This window comes from Arachis hypogaea, chromosome 2, assembly GCF_003086295.3.
Source record: "Arachis hypogaea cultivar Tifrunner chromosome 2, arahy.Tifrunner.gnm2.J5K5, whole genome shotgun sequence".
Lineage (NCBI taxonomy): Eukaryota > Viridiplantae > Streptophyta > Magnoliopsida > Fabales > Fabaceae > Arachis > Arachis hypogaea.
The window spans coordinates 63,783,716-63,797,723 of record NC_092037.1 but is presented as its reverse complement, the minus strand read 5'-3'; positions in this window follow the sequence as shown (position 1 = coordinate 63,797,723).

The window sequence follows — 14,008 nt, the reverse complement described above, 5'->3', positions numbered from 1 at the left end:
CCTCTAATCTTATTTCACAAGAAGTTCAAGTAAGTGAACTTTCTAATCTTACTCAAAATACACATCAACATGAAGCCAAAGTTCCAAGATTAGAAAGAGATGTTGATATCTCTTTACTAGAAAGGGATCTAGGAAAGCGACATCCAATTTAGCAGTATAATGTCAATAAACGTGATAAGATTTGTAGAGCATACATAATAGCTGGGCCATACCAACCAACAAACATTAGCTATCCAGCTTCTGGTAATAACAATCACAGTCAATATTTTCAATCTTCTTGGTTTAAAAAATTTTCAAGTTAGTTAGAATATTCACTAGAAAAAGATGCTGCTTATTGTTTGCCTTGCTATTTATTTAGTAAACATTATAGTGCTCGCAATGATAGAAAAAATTCATTTTCAGAGTTAGGATTTAGTAATTGGAAGAAAGTAAACAATGGAGTGAATTGTGCATTTGTATGTCACGAGGGTTTTATTCCTAATTCTCTCTATAATTTATGTGTGAAATATTGTGATGATTTAATGGCTCAATCTAAGCATATAGACAAAGTTCTTGATAGGCATAGTGATGAAACTATTGCAAATAATCGCTTAAGGTTGAAGACATCTATTGATGCTATTCGATGGCTTGCATTCAAGCATGTGCATTTAGAGGCGACGATGAAAGTCTTGGGTATTTGAATAGGGGAAGTTGTATTGAGTTAATTAAGCTTTTAGCTTCATATAATCAGAATGTTAATAATGTTGTCCTTGAAAATGCTCCTGAAAATGCTTAATATATATCTCCCAGTGTTCAAAAAGATATATTGCATATCTTTGCTAGAAAAGTGCGTGCAACAATTCGAGAAGAAATTGGTGATTCTAAATTTTGTATAATTATTGATGAATCAAGAGATGAGTCAAAGCGAGAACAAATGTCTGTGTTTTTGAGATTTGTAGACAAGCACGGTTGTGTTCAAGAAAGATTTTTTGATCTTATACATGTTTCTGATACGTGTTCTTTGACATTGAAAATAGAAATTTCATCAGTTTTTCTCGTCATAATCTTGATGTTCAAAATCTTAGGGGACAAGGGTATGATGGAGCTAGTAATATGCGTGGTGAATGGAATAGATTGCAAGCTCTATTTTTGAAAGATTGTCCTTTTGCTTATTACATTCACTGTCTTGCTTATTGATTACAATTAGCACATATTTTTGCAGCCGAAGAAGTTTGCTATGTTCATCAATTCTTTTCAAAACTTACACTAACTGTGAATGTTGTGACTGTTTCTCCTAAACGTCATGATTAGTTAAGGGTTGCTCAAACAAATAATGTTGCAGACTTAATTGCCGATGATCAACTTGTGACAGGTAGTTGACTTGATCAAATTGGTACTTTGCAAAAAGCTGGAGATGCTAGATGGGGGTCTCATTTGAATTTTGTATGTAGCTTGCTATGCATGTTTGATGCTACTTGTGAAGTTCTTGAAAAAAGCACTGAAGAAGGTAATTTCTCCACTCGTGGTGATGCTAGTGCTGCTTATGATGCTATCACATCCTTTGAATTTGTCTTTGTTTTGCATTTGATGAGAAATATTTTGGAAGTTAGTCATGATCTTTGTCAAGCTTTGCAACGAAAAAATCAAGACATATTGAATGCTTTAACTTTGGTTTTTACTACCAAGACTTTAATCCAACGCATGAGAGAATCAAGTTGGGAGGCTTTTGAAGGTTGTGGTAGGCTTAGAGAAGGGGGTTGAATCTATGCCTTCCTTTTAAGTTGCTGTTATGGCCCTTTTAAAACAAACTTTTAATTCTGATTCTATTTGTATTCAGTAGTGGAAATTTATGAGACAATTTATTTTTGTATCATGAATATCAGAAAACAGAACACAACAGAGAAGAGAAAAGTTAACACTAGCATGTATCCTGGTTCGGTTGCCTTGTGCTATGCAACCTACGTCCAGTCTCCTCCACAACAATGGAGAAATTTTTACTATAGTTAAAAGTATTACATACACCAATTCCACAGGATTGACCCAATCCTTTCACACTCAAGTTCTAACCTAACTTGACAATGGCTATGCTAATACCTAACTATTCACTCTTAGTGCTAACCCAACTAAGAAATGGATACCTCACACGTACAAGATACAAGACATAGACATACCTAAAGAAATCTGAAATAACTCTAGGCTTTTCTCTCAAGTGTATCACTCAGCCTTTTTCCACTCACGGCTTTTACTTGAGCTCTATCAATATGCCTTTTCTCTCAAGAAATTAAGAAAGATAAACATAGAAAAGTACATTACAATCTGTAAAACATGAAGGAGATTGACTTCATCAACAGCCTCTTTGCTATGTGATAAATGGTTCACGAAATTGTGATCATCAATGGCGCCATCAACATGGTACGCTCAATTGCAATCTCAACTCGCACAACTAACCAGCAAGTGCACTGGGTCGTCCAAGTAATAAACCTTACGCGAGTAAGGGTCGATCCCACGGAGATTGTTGGTATGAAGCAAGCTATGGTCATCTTGTAAATCTCAGTCAGGCGGATTCAAATGGTTATGGAGGATTAATGACTAAAAGATGAATAAAACATAAAATAAAGATAGAGATATTTATGTAGTTCATTGGTGAGAATTTCAGATAAGCGTATGGAGATGCTTTGTCCCTTCCGTCTCTCTGCTTTCCTACTGTCTTCATCCAATCCTTCTTACTCCTTTGCATGGCAAGCTGTATGTTGGGCATCACCATTGTCAATGGCTACAGTCCCGTCCTCTCAGTGAAAATGTTCAACGCGCTCTGTCACAGCACGGCTATTCAGTTGTCGGTTCTCAATCATGTCGGAATAGAATCCAGTGATTCTTTTGCGTCTGTCACTAACGCCCCACAATCGCGAGTTTGAAGCTTGTCACAGTCATTCAATCCTTGAATCCTACTCGGAATACCACAGACAAGGTTTAGACTTTCCAGATTCTCAAGAATGCCGCCATCAATTCTAGCTTATACTACGAAGATTCTGATTAAGGAGTCCAAGAGATAAACATTCAAGCCTTGTTTGCTTGTAGAACAGAAGTGGTTGTCAGGCACGCGTTCATAAGTGAGAATGATGATGAGCATCACATAATCATTACATTCATCATGTTCTTGGGTACGAATGAATATCTTAGAACAAGAATAAGCTGAATTGAATAGAAGAACAATAGTAATTGCATTAATACTCGAGGTACAGCAGAGCTCCACACCTTAATCTATGGTGTGTAGAAACTCCACCGTTGAAAATATGATAAACCCATATTTTATGCTTTATCTTGTGCTTAATTGAGTGGATTTTATCAACTCTTTACCCACTTATTCATACAATTTGCATGTTTTACATTTGCCTTCCTAATTATGTGCTTTGATTGAAAACATGCTTCTTTGATCTTATATTTGCTTATTATTAATCCTCTCTTATGACCATTAGATGCCATGATATGTGTGTTAAGTGTTTTCAGATATTATAGGGCAGGAATGGCTTGGAGGATGGAAAGGAAGCATGCAAAAGTGGAAGGAATACAAGAAGTTGGAGAAACTGCAAAGCTGTCAGCCTGACCCTCTCGCACTAAAACGACCATAACTTGAGCTACAAAGGTCCAAATGACGCGGTTTCAGTTGCGTTGGAAAGCTAACGTCCGGGGCTTCAATTTGATATATAATGTGCCATAGTGGCCCTGACGCTAGGTGACGCGACCGCGTGCTCCATGCGGCCGCGTCGCAGTGACGAAAAACCAGCGCGGCAGATTTCTTCTCCAGCGATTTCTGGGCTGTTTTCGACCTAGTTTTTGGCCCAGAAAACTCAGATTAGAGGCTATAAAGTTGAGGGATTGCATCCATTCATATCATGCTTTTGATAATTCTCTTTTTATTATTTTAGATGTAGTTTTCAGATAGAGAGGTTCTCTCCTCTCTCTTAGGATTAGGATTTAGGACTTCTCTTATTTTTAAGAGTGACTCTCAATCCCAGGTTCTTTATTTTTATTTATCCCAATTTAATTTATGAATTCTTCCATGTTACAGATTACTCTTTTAAATTAATGTTATTTGAGATATTTCAGTTTATGATTGCTTTATTCATGAATGCTTTTTATTTAATTTAGATAGTTTCCCTTTTAGGCTTTGGTTAAATAATTGGTGACTCTAGAGTTATCAAACTCATTGTTGATTGAAAATTGGATTTCTTCATTTCATTAATTCATATTCCAATAACTCTAGTCTTTCCTCAAAATTAATTCATCCACTTAACTTACCTTCATAGTTAGAGGTTAACAAAGTGGGAGAAAAATTCAATTCTCATTACAATTGATAAGGATAACCAGGATAGGACCTCCATTTCCCATACCTTGCCAAGAGTTTATTTTATAGTTATTTATTTATTTTTCTTATTATTTTTTTGTGCAACATACTGCCCCCTTACTTCCAAAACCCCAAATTTTCCTTTTTCATAGCCAATAATAAGAACATACCTCCCTGCAATTCCTTGAGAAGATGACCCGAGGTTTAAATACTCGGTTAACAATTTTTAAAGGGATTTGTTACTTGTGACAACCAAAACGTTTGCACGAAGGGATTTCTGTTAGTTTAGAAGCTGTATCTACAACGCGAATATTTTTAATAATTCTTTACTAGCAAAAATCCTAACGTCAAAATACATAAGAACAAGGTCTAGGCATGGCCGAATGGCCAGCCTTCCAAAGAGGGTTCAATCATAAAAACATGATCCAAAGCATCATAGCAAAAGGTCCTATTTGTAGAGAACTAGTAGCTTAGGGTTTACAAAGATGAGTAAATGACATAAAAATCCACTTCCGGGCCCACTTGGTGTGTGCTTGGGCTGAGCATTGAAGCTTTCATGTGTAGAGACTTTTCTTGGAGTTAAACGCCAGCTTTTGTGCCAGTTTGGGCGTTTAACTCCCATTCTTGTGCCAGTTCCGGCGTTTAACGCCAGAATTCTTAAGCCGACTTGGAACGCCTATTTGGGCCATTAAATCTCAGGTAAAGTATGAACTATTATATATTGCTGGAAAGCCCAGGATGTCTAATTTCCAACGCAATTGAAAGCGCACCAATTGGATATCTGTAGCTCCAGAAAATCCACTTCGAGTGCAGGGAGGTCAGAATCCAACATCATCTGCAGTCCTTTTCAGCCTCTGAATCAGATTTTTGCTCAGGTCCCTCAATTTCAGCCAGAAAATACCTGAAATCACAGAAAAACACACAAACTCATAGTAAAGTCTAGAAAAGTGAATTTTAACTAAAAACTAATAAAAATATAATAAAAACTAACTAAAACATACTAAAAACATACTAAAAACAATGCCAAAAAGCGTATAAATTATCCGCTCATCAATAAACCAGATTTGCAAACCTCAGATTCAGTTCTTCAGTATTAGCCGAATGCTTCTTTGAAAGAAAGCATTATCCAAGTAGAGGAACTTCTTTACAGAACACAACTCACCAAACTCTGGTTTTCTCTCATTGGCTTCTGAATGAATAGAAAGCTTCTTTTATCTCCTTGCATGTTGCTTGGTTGCTTTTCCTAGGTCAACTTCTTAAGCCTTGAGCTTCACCAACCCCAGCCATTCACTTTCTCCCATTTTTACTTAAATTAGAAACTTTGGTTCTGACCATCTTTTTGACTGAAAGCCTCAATACAGCAACCAAAACAAGTCTTCCAATGGTAAATCAGATCTCAGCCCTTGAAAACTAACTTGGTCCCCAAGATTCGTTTGAGACTGTAGATACATGATAAACCCATATTTCATGAGATCTTTTGTACTTAATTTGAGTGATTTATACAATCCCTCACCTACTTATTCACATTAATTGCATGGTTTTACTTTTCCTTCCTTATTATGTCGTATTGTGAAAAACGTGTTTCCTAAGCTTTAAAAATTAATTATTTTAATTACCTTTATTTCCATTCAATGTCGTGATTAGTGTGTTGAGTAGTTTCAGATTTTCTAAGGCAGAATGACTTAAAGGATGAAAAAGGAAACATACTAAAAGGAAAGGAGAAAGCAAAACGGAGCTTTAAGGAAACTGGTATCCACGCGATCGCATGGACGACGCGATCGCGTGCCAGAAGCGAAGATTCAGCGACGCGGTCACATGACTGACGCGACCGCGCGCCTTAAGCAGAACGCACATGACGCGGTCGCATGACTGACGCGACCGCGTGGCAAGGAAAAGCTCCGAATGACGCTACCGTGTGGCCCACGCGGACGCATGACAGAGGCCACGCACCAGAAAATTACAAAACACGCCCCAGCGAGTTCTAAAGCCCTTTTTGGCCCAAATCCAAGTCCAGAAAGCATAAACCAGAGGTTATAAAGTGGGGGAATGCATCCATTCAGAATCATGCTTTTCATAATTCACTTTTCATGATTTAGATCTAGTTTGGAGAGAGGCTCTCTCCTCTCTCTTTAGGATTTAGGTAGTGTTTTTAGAAATTAGGATTTAAGACTTCTCTTAGCTTGTAAGAGTGACTCTCGATCCAGGTTTTATATTTCCTTGTTTTCAAAGCTTTCCTTCACTTTATTTATTCCAGCATTTGAATTGATCATTTACTTTTATAATTTAATTTATGAATTATCCCATGTTACAGATTATTATTTGAATTAATGATATTGAGATATTTTCAGTTTATTATTGCTCTTGTTAATTTATGATTATCATTGTTTACGATTTGAGGATATTTTTATTATTCCAGCAATTTTACTTTTTTCCCTTTTGATTCTGATTAAGAATTTAGTAACTCAACAGTTATTAAACTCAACTTAATTAATAATCGTTATCTTGCTAATTGAGCTGAACCTAAATAATCCCAACCTTTTCTTAGGAAATAATTAGGATTCAAAGGTCAATTTAATTAGTCCCTTGACTTTCCTTTGCCCTGGTAAAGGTTGACCAAGTGGAGTTTAGATTCAACTTTTATTATAGTTGAGAGAGATAACTAAGTTAGACCTCTAAATTCCCTTATCTTGCCAAAAGTTGTTTTATAGTTATTATTTATTTTTAATTGCCATTTAATTCACTCATTATTTAAATTACTTGCTTTTCACCTTCTAAACCCCGATTACAACCTTTATAACCAATAATAAGAACATACTTCCTCGCAGTTCCTTGAGAAGACGACCCGAGGTTTGAATACTCGGTTAACAATTTCTAAAGGGGTTTGTTACTTGTGACACCCAAAACATTTGTACGAAGGGATTTTTGTCGGTTTAGAGACCATATCTACAACGCGACTGTTTTTATGACATTCTTTACTGGCAAAAATCACAACGTCAATACACAGCAGATTAGAGTAGAAATTAACTTTTCCTTGTAACCCATTTTCAGAATGGCAGAGTGTTGGGAAGAAGAGAAGAAAATGAGATGCATGTAGAAGGAAATGAAAATCACCTTTAAATCTGACCTCTTCTTGATATAGATTGATGATGGGTGATTAGACTTAGGGGTCTCACTCTATCCTTTGAAATTCAAAATGATTGGCTTCTATAGGAACTTAGAATCCAGATAGTGTTATTGATTCTCCTAGTTAAGTATGATGATTCTTGAACACATCTACTTTATGAGTCTTGGCCGTGGCCCAAAGCACTCTGTCTTCCAGTATTACCACTGGATACATACATGCCACAGACACATAACTGGGTGAACCTTTTCAGATTGTGACTCAGCTTTGCTAGAGTCCCCAATTAGAGGTGTCCAGGCTTCTTAAGCACACTCTTTTTTTTGCCTTGGATCACGACTTTATTTTTACCCTTGCCTTTTGGTTTAAAGGGCTGTTGGCTTTTTCTGCTTGCTTTCTCTCTTTTTTTTTCGCACATAATCTCTCTTTTTTTTGTATTCACTGCTTTTTCTTGCTTCAAGAATCATTTTTATGATTTTTCAGATCCTCAGTAACATGTTTCCTTTTTTCATCATTCTTTCAAGAGCCAACATTCATGAACAACAAATTCAAAAGACATATGCACTGTTCAAGCATACATTCAGAAGTCAAAGTATTGCCACCACATCAAAATAATTAATCTGTTATAAAATTTAAAATTCATGAAATTCTTCTCTTTTTTAATTAAGAACATTTTTCATTTAAGAAAGTGATGGATTCATAGGACATTCATAACTTTAAGGCATAGACACTAAGACACTAATGATCATAAGACACAAACATAAATAAAACATAAAACATAATTTTCGAAAAAAAAAACAGAAAAATAAAGAACAAGGAGATTAAAGAACGGGTCCACCTTAGTGATGGCGGCTTGTTCTTCCTCTTGAAGATCTTATGGAGTGCTTGAGCTCCTCAATGTCTCTTCCTTGCCTTTGTTTCTCCTCTCTCATGATTCTTTGATCTTCTCTAATTTCATGGAGGAGGATGGAATGTTCTTGGTGCTCCACCCTTAGTTGTCCCATGTTGGAACTCAATTCTCCTAGGGAGGTGTTGATTTGCTCCCAATAGTTTTGTGGAGGAAAGTGCATCCCTTGAGGCATCTCAGGGATTTCATGATGAGGAATTTCCTCATGTCCATGAGTGGGATCTCTTGTTTGCTCCATCCTCTTCTTAGTGATGGGCTTGTCCTCATCAATGAGGATGTCTCACTCTATGTTAATTCCAACTGAATTACAGAGGTGACAAATGAGATGAGGGAAGGCTAACCTTGCCAAGGTAGAGGACTTGTCCGCCACCTTATAAAGTTATTGGGATATAACCTCATGAACTTCTACTTCCTCTCCAATCATGATGCTATGAATCATGATAGCCCGGTCTATAGTAACTTCGGACCGGTTGCTAGTGGGAATGATTGAGCGTTGGATAAACTCCAACCATCCCCTAGCCACGGGCTTGAGGTCATGCCTTCTCAGTTGAACCGGCTTCCCTCTTGAATCTCTCTTCCATTGAGCGCCCTCTTCACAAATGTCTATGAGGACTTGGTCCAACCTTTGATCAAAGTTAACCCTTCTAGTGTAAGGGTGTTCATCTCCTTGCATCATGGGCAAGTTGAATGCCAACCTTACATTTTCCGGACTAAAATCTAAGCATTTTCCCCGAACCATTGTAAGCCAATTCTTTGGGTCCGGGTTCAGACTTTGATCATGGTTTTTGGTGATCCATGCATTGGCATAGAACTCTTGAACCATTAAGATTCCAACTTGTTGAATGGGGTTGGTAAGAACTTCCCATCCTCTTCTTTGGATCTTATGTCGGATCTCCGGATATTCACTCTTTTTGAGTTTGAAAGGGACCTCGGGGATCACCTTCTTCATGGCCACAACTTCATGGAAGTGGTCTTGATGCACCCTTGAGATGAATCTCTCCATCTCCCATGACTCGGAGGTGGAAGCTTTTGCCTTCCCTTTCCTCTTTCTAGAGGTTTCTCCGGCCTTAGATGCCATAAATGGTTATGAAAAAACAAAAAGCAATGCTTTTACCACACCAAACTTAGAAGGTTTGCTCGTCCTTGAGCAAAAGAAGAAAGAAGAGAGTAGAAGAAGAAGAAATAGAGGAGATGAATGTGGCTTTGTTTTTCGGCCAAGGGGGAGAAGTAGTGTTTAGGTTGTGTGAAAATGAGGGGCTGAAGATGGGTTTATATAGGAGTGGAGAGAGGGGTAAGGTTCGGCCATTATAGGTGGGTTTGGGAGGGAAAGTGGTTTGAATTTGAATGGTGAGGTAGGTGGGGTTTTATGAAGGATGGATGTGAGTGGTGAAGAGAATGGTAGGATTTGATAGGTGAGGGATTTTTGAGGAAGAGGTGTTGAGGTGATTGGTGAATGGGTGAAGAAGAGAGATAGTGGTGGGGTAGGTGGGGATCCTGTGGGGTCCACAGATCCTGAGGTGTCAAAGATAATTCATCCCTGCACCAAGTGGCGAGTAAAAATGCTCCTTCTGCCAATCCTGGCGTTAAACACCGGGCTGGTGCCCATTTCTGGCGTTTAACGCCAGCTTCTTGCCCATTCCTGGCGTTAAACGCCAGTCTGGTGCCCCTTTCTGGCGTTAAACGCCCAGAATGGTGCCAGACTGGGCGTTAAACGCCCATTCTGCTATCTTCACTGGCGTTTAAATGCCAGCAGATTTTCTTCCAAGGTGCTGTTTTTTTCTTTCTGTTTTTCATTCTATTTTTGCTTTTTCAATTGATTTTGTGACTTCCCATGATCATCAACCTATAGAAAACATAAAATAACAAAGGAAAATAGATTAATATAGCATTGGGTTGCCTCCCAACAAGCGCTTCTTTAATGTCAATAGCTTGACAGTGGGCTCTCATGGAGCCTCACAGATACTCAAAGCAATGTTGGAACCTCCCAACACCAAACTTAGAGTTTGAATGTGGGGGTTCAACACCAAACATAGAAGTAGGTTGTGGCCTCCTAACACCAAACTTAGAGTTTGACCGTGGGGGCTCTGTTGGACTTTATTTTGAGGGAAGCTCTTCATGCTTCCTCTCCATGGTTATAGAGGGGTATCCTTGAGCCTTAAACACAAAGGATTCTTCATTCACTTGAATAATCAATTCTCCTCTGTCAACATCAATCACAGCCTTTGCTGTGGCTAGGAAGGGTCTGCCAAGGATGATGGATTCATCCATGCACTTCCCAGTCTCTAGGACTATGAAATCAGCAGGGATGTAATGGTCTTCAACCTTTACCAGAACATCCTCTACAAGTTCATAAGCTTGTTTTCTTGAATTATCTGCCATCTCTAGTGAGATTCTTGCAGCTTGCACCTCAAAGATCCCTAGCTTCTCCATTACAGAGAGAGGCATGAGGTTTATGCTTGACCCTAGGTCACACAGAGCCTTCTCAAAAGTCATGGTGCCTATGGTACAAGGTATTGAAAGCTTCCCAGGGTCCTGTCTCTTTTGAGGTAATCTCTGCCTAGTCAAGTCATCCAGTTCTTTGGTGAGCAAAAGGGGGTTCATCCTCCCAAGTCTCATTACCAAATAACTTGTCATTTAGCTTCATGATTGCTCCAAGGTACTTAGCAACTTGCTCTTCAGTGACATCTTCGTCCTCTTCAGACGAAGAATACTCATCAGAGCTCATGAATGGCAGAAGTAATTTCAATGGAATCTCTATGGTCTCAGTGTGAGCCTCAGATTCCCATGGTTCCTCATTAGGGAACTCATTGGAGGCCAGTGGACGTCCATTGAGGTCTTCCTCACTGGCGATTGATGAGCGGATATTTTATACGCTTTTTGGCATTGTTTTTAGGTAGTTTTTAGTAAGTTCAAGCTACCTTTAGGGATATTTTCATTAGTTTTTATGTTAAATTTACATTTCTGGACTTTACTATGAGTTTGTGTGTTTTTCTGTGATTTCAGGTAATTTCTGGCTGAAATTCAGGGACTTGAGCAAAACTCTGAAAAAGGCTGACAAAAGGACTGCTGATGCTGTTGGAATCTGACCTCCCTGCACTCGAAATGGATTTTCTGGAGCTACAGAACTCCAAATGGCGCGTTCTCAACGGCGTTGGAAAGTAGACATCCAGGGCTTTCCAGCAATATATAATAGTCCATACTTTATTCGGAAATTGACGACGTAACTTGGCGTTGAACGCCAAGTACATGCTGCTGTCTGGAGTTAAACGCCAGAAAAACGTCATGATCCGGAGTTGAACGCCCAAAACACGTCATAACTCGGAGTTCAACTCCAAAAGAAGCCTCAACTCGTGGATAGATCAAACTCAGCCCAAGCATATACCAAGTGGGCCCCGGAAGTGGATTTATACATCAATTACTTACTCATGTAAACCCTAGTAGCTAGTCTAGTATATATAGGACCTCTTACTATTGTATTAGACATCTTTGGTCCCAGTTTTGTTTTATTCTTCATCCTAAGAGGCTATTGATCACGTTTTGGGGGCTGGCCATTCGGCCATGCCTGAACCTTTTACTTATGTATTTTCAACGGTGGAGTTTCTGCACACCATAGATTAAGGGTGTGGAGCTCTGCTGTACCTCAAGTTTCAATACAATTACTATTACTTTTTATTCAAATCTCTCTTATTCGTATTCCAAGATATTCATTCGCACCCAAGAACATGATGAATGTGATGATTATGTGACGCTCATCATCATTCTCACCTATGAACGCGAGTGATTGACAACCACTTCCGTTCTACTTGCAACCGAGCTTGAATGTGTATCTCTTAGATTCCCCAATAGAATCTTTGTGGTATAAGCTAGATAGATGGCGGCATTCATGAGGATCCGGAAAGTCTCACCTTGTCTGTGGTATTCCGAGTAGGATCCTGGGAATCCGGAAAGTCTAACCTTGTCTGTGGTATTCCGAGTAGGATTCCGGTAATGAATGACTGTGACGTGCTTCAGACTCGCAAGTGCTGGGCGTTAGTGACAGACGCAAAAGAATCATGGGATTCTATTCCAGCAGGAGCGGGAACCAACCAGTGATTAGCCGTGCTGTGACAGAGCGCGTGAGCGTAGTTTTCACTGCGAGGATGGGATGTAGCCTTCGGCCAGTGTGATGCCTCCAGACGATTAGCCATGCGAGTGACAGCGCAGAGGACCATTTTCCAGAGAGGATACAAAGTAGCCATCGTCGAATGGTGAACCCCTATACACAGCTTGCCATGGAAAGGAGTAAGAAGGATTGAATTGAAGCATTAGGAAAGTAGGCGTTCTTGAGCCATACAGTATCTCCATTCGCTTATCTGAAATTCCCACCAATGAATCTGCATAAGTATCCCTTTTATTATTTCTTTTTATTATTAATTTTCGAAACCATAAACCAATTTAATCTGCCTAACTGAGATTTACAAGGTGACCATAGCTTGCTTCATACCAACAATCTCTGTGGGATCGACCCTTACTCGCGTAAGGTTTATTACTTGGACGACCCAGTACACTTGCTGGTTAGTTGAACGGAGTTGTGTCCACTCGTGCCAATTTCAAATTCCATAAAAGTACAAGGAGTACAACTTAAAGAATATGGATCACAATTTCGTCCACCATGTTTTTGGCGCCGTTGCCGGGGATTGTTCGAGTATGGACAACTGACGGTTCATCTTGCTGCTCAGATTAGGTAATTTTCTTTTCAAAAAGTTTTCAAAAATCTTTCAAAAATATTTTTTTATTATTTTCATTTTTTCCAAACTCTATTTTCGAAAAAATTAATAAAAATCCAAAAAAATTAGAAAATCATAAAAATCAAAAATATTTTGTGTTTCTTGTTTGAGTCTTGAGTCAATTTTTAAGTTTGGTGTCAATTGCATGCTTTAAAAATCTTTTCTTGCATTTTTTGAAAATCCCATGCATTCATAGTGTTCTTCATGATCTTCAAGTTGTTCTTGATAAGTCCCCTTGTTTGATCTTGATGATTTCTTGTTTTGTGTTGTTTGTTGTTTTTCATATGCATTTTTGTTTGTTAGAGTCCATGCATTAAAGATTTCTAAGTTTGGTGTCTTGCATGTTTTCTTTGCATCAATTTTTTTTTTAAAAATATGTTCTTGATGTTCATCATGATCTTCAAAGTGTTCTTGGTGTTCATCTTGACATTCATAGTGTTCTTGCATGCATCTTGTGTTTTGATCCAAAATTTTTATGTTTTGGGTCATGTTTGTGTTTTTCTCTCTCCTCATTAAAAATTCAAAAATAAAAAAAATATCTTTTCCTTATTTCCCTCCAAATTTTCGAAATTTTGGGTTGACTTGGTCAAAAATTTTTTAAAATGAGTTGTTTCTTACAAGTCAAGTCAAAATTTCAATTTTAAAAATCTTATCTTTTCAAAATCTTTTTCAAAAATCATATCTTTTTCATTTTTTTATTATTTTCGAAAATTTTAAAAAAATTATTTTTCAAAAATCTTTTTCTTATATTTTATATCTAATTTTCGAAAATTAGCTAACAATTAATGTGATTGGTTCAAAAATTTGAAGTTTGTTACTTTCTTGTTAAGAAAGGTTCAATCTTTAAGTTCTAGAATCTTATCTTGTAGTTTCCTGTTAGTTAAGTTTTTTTT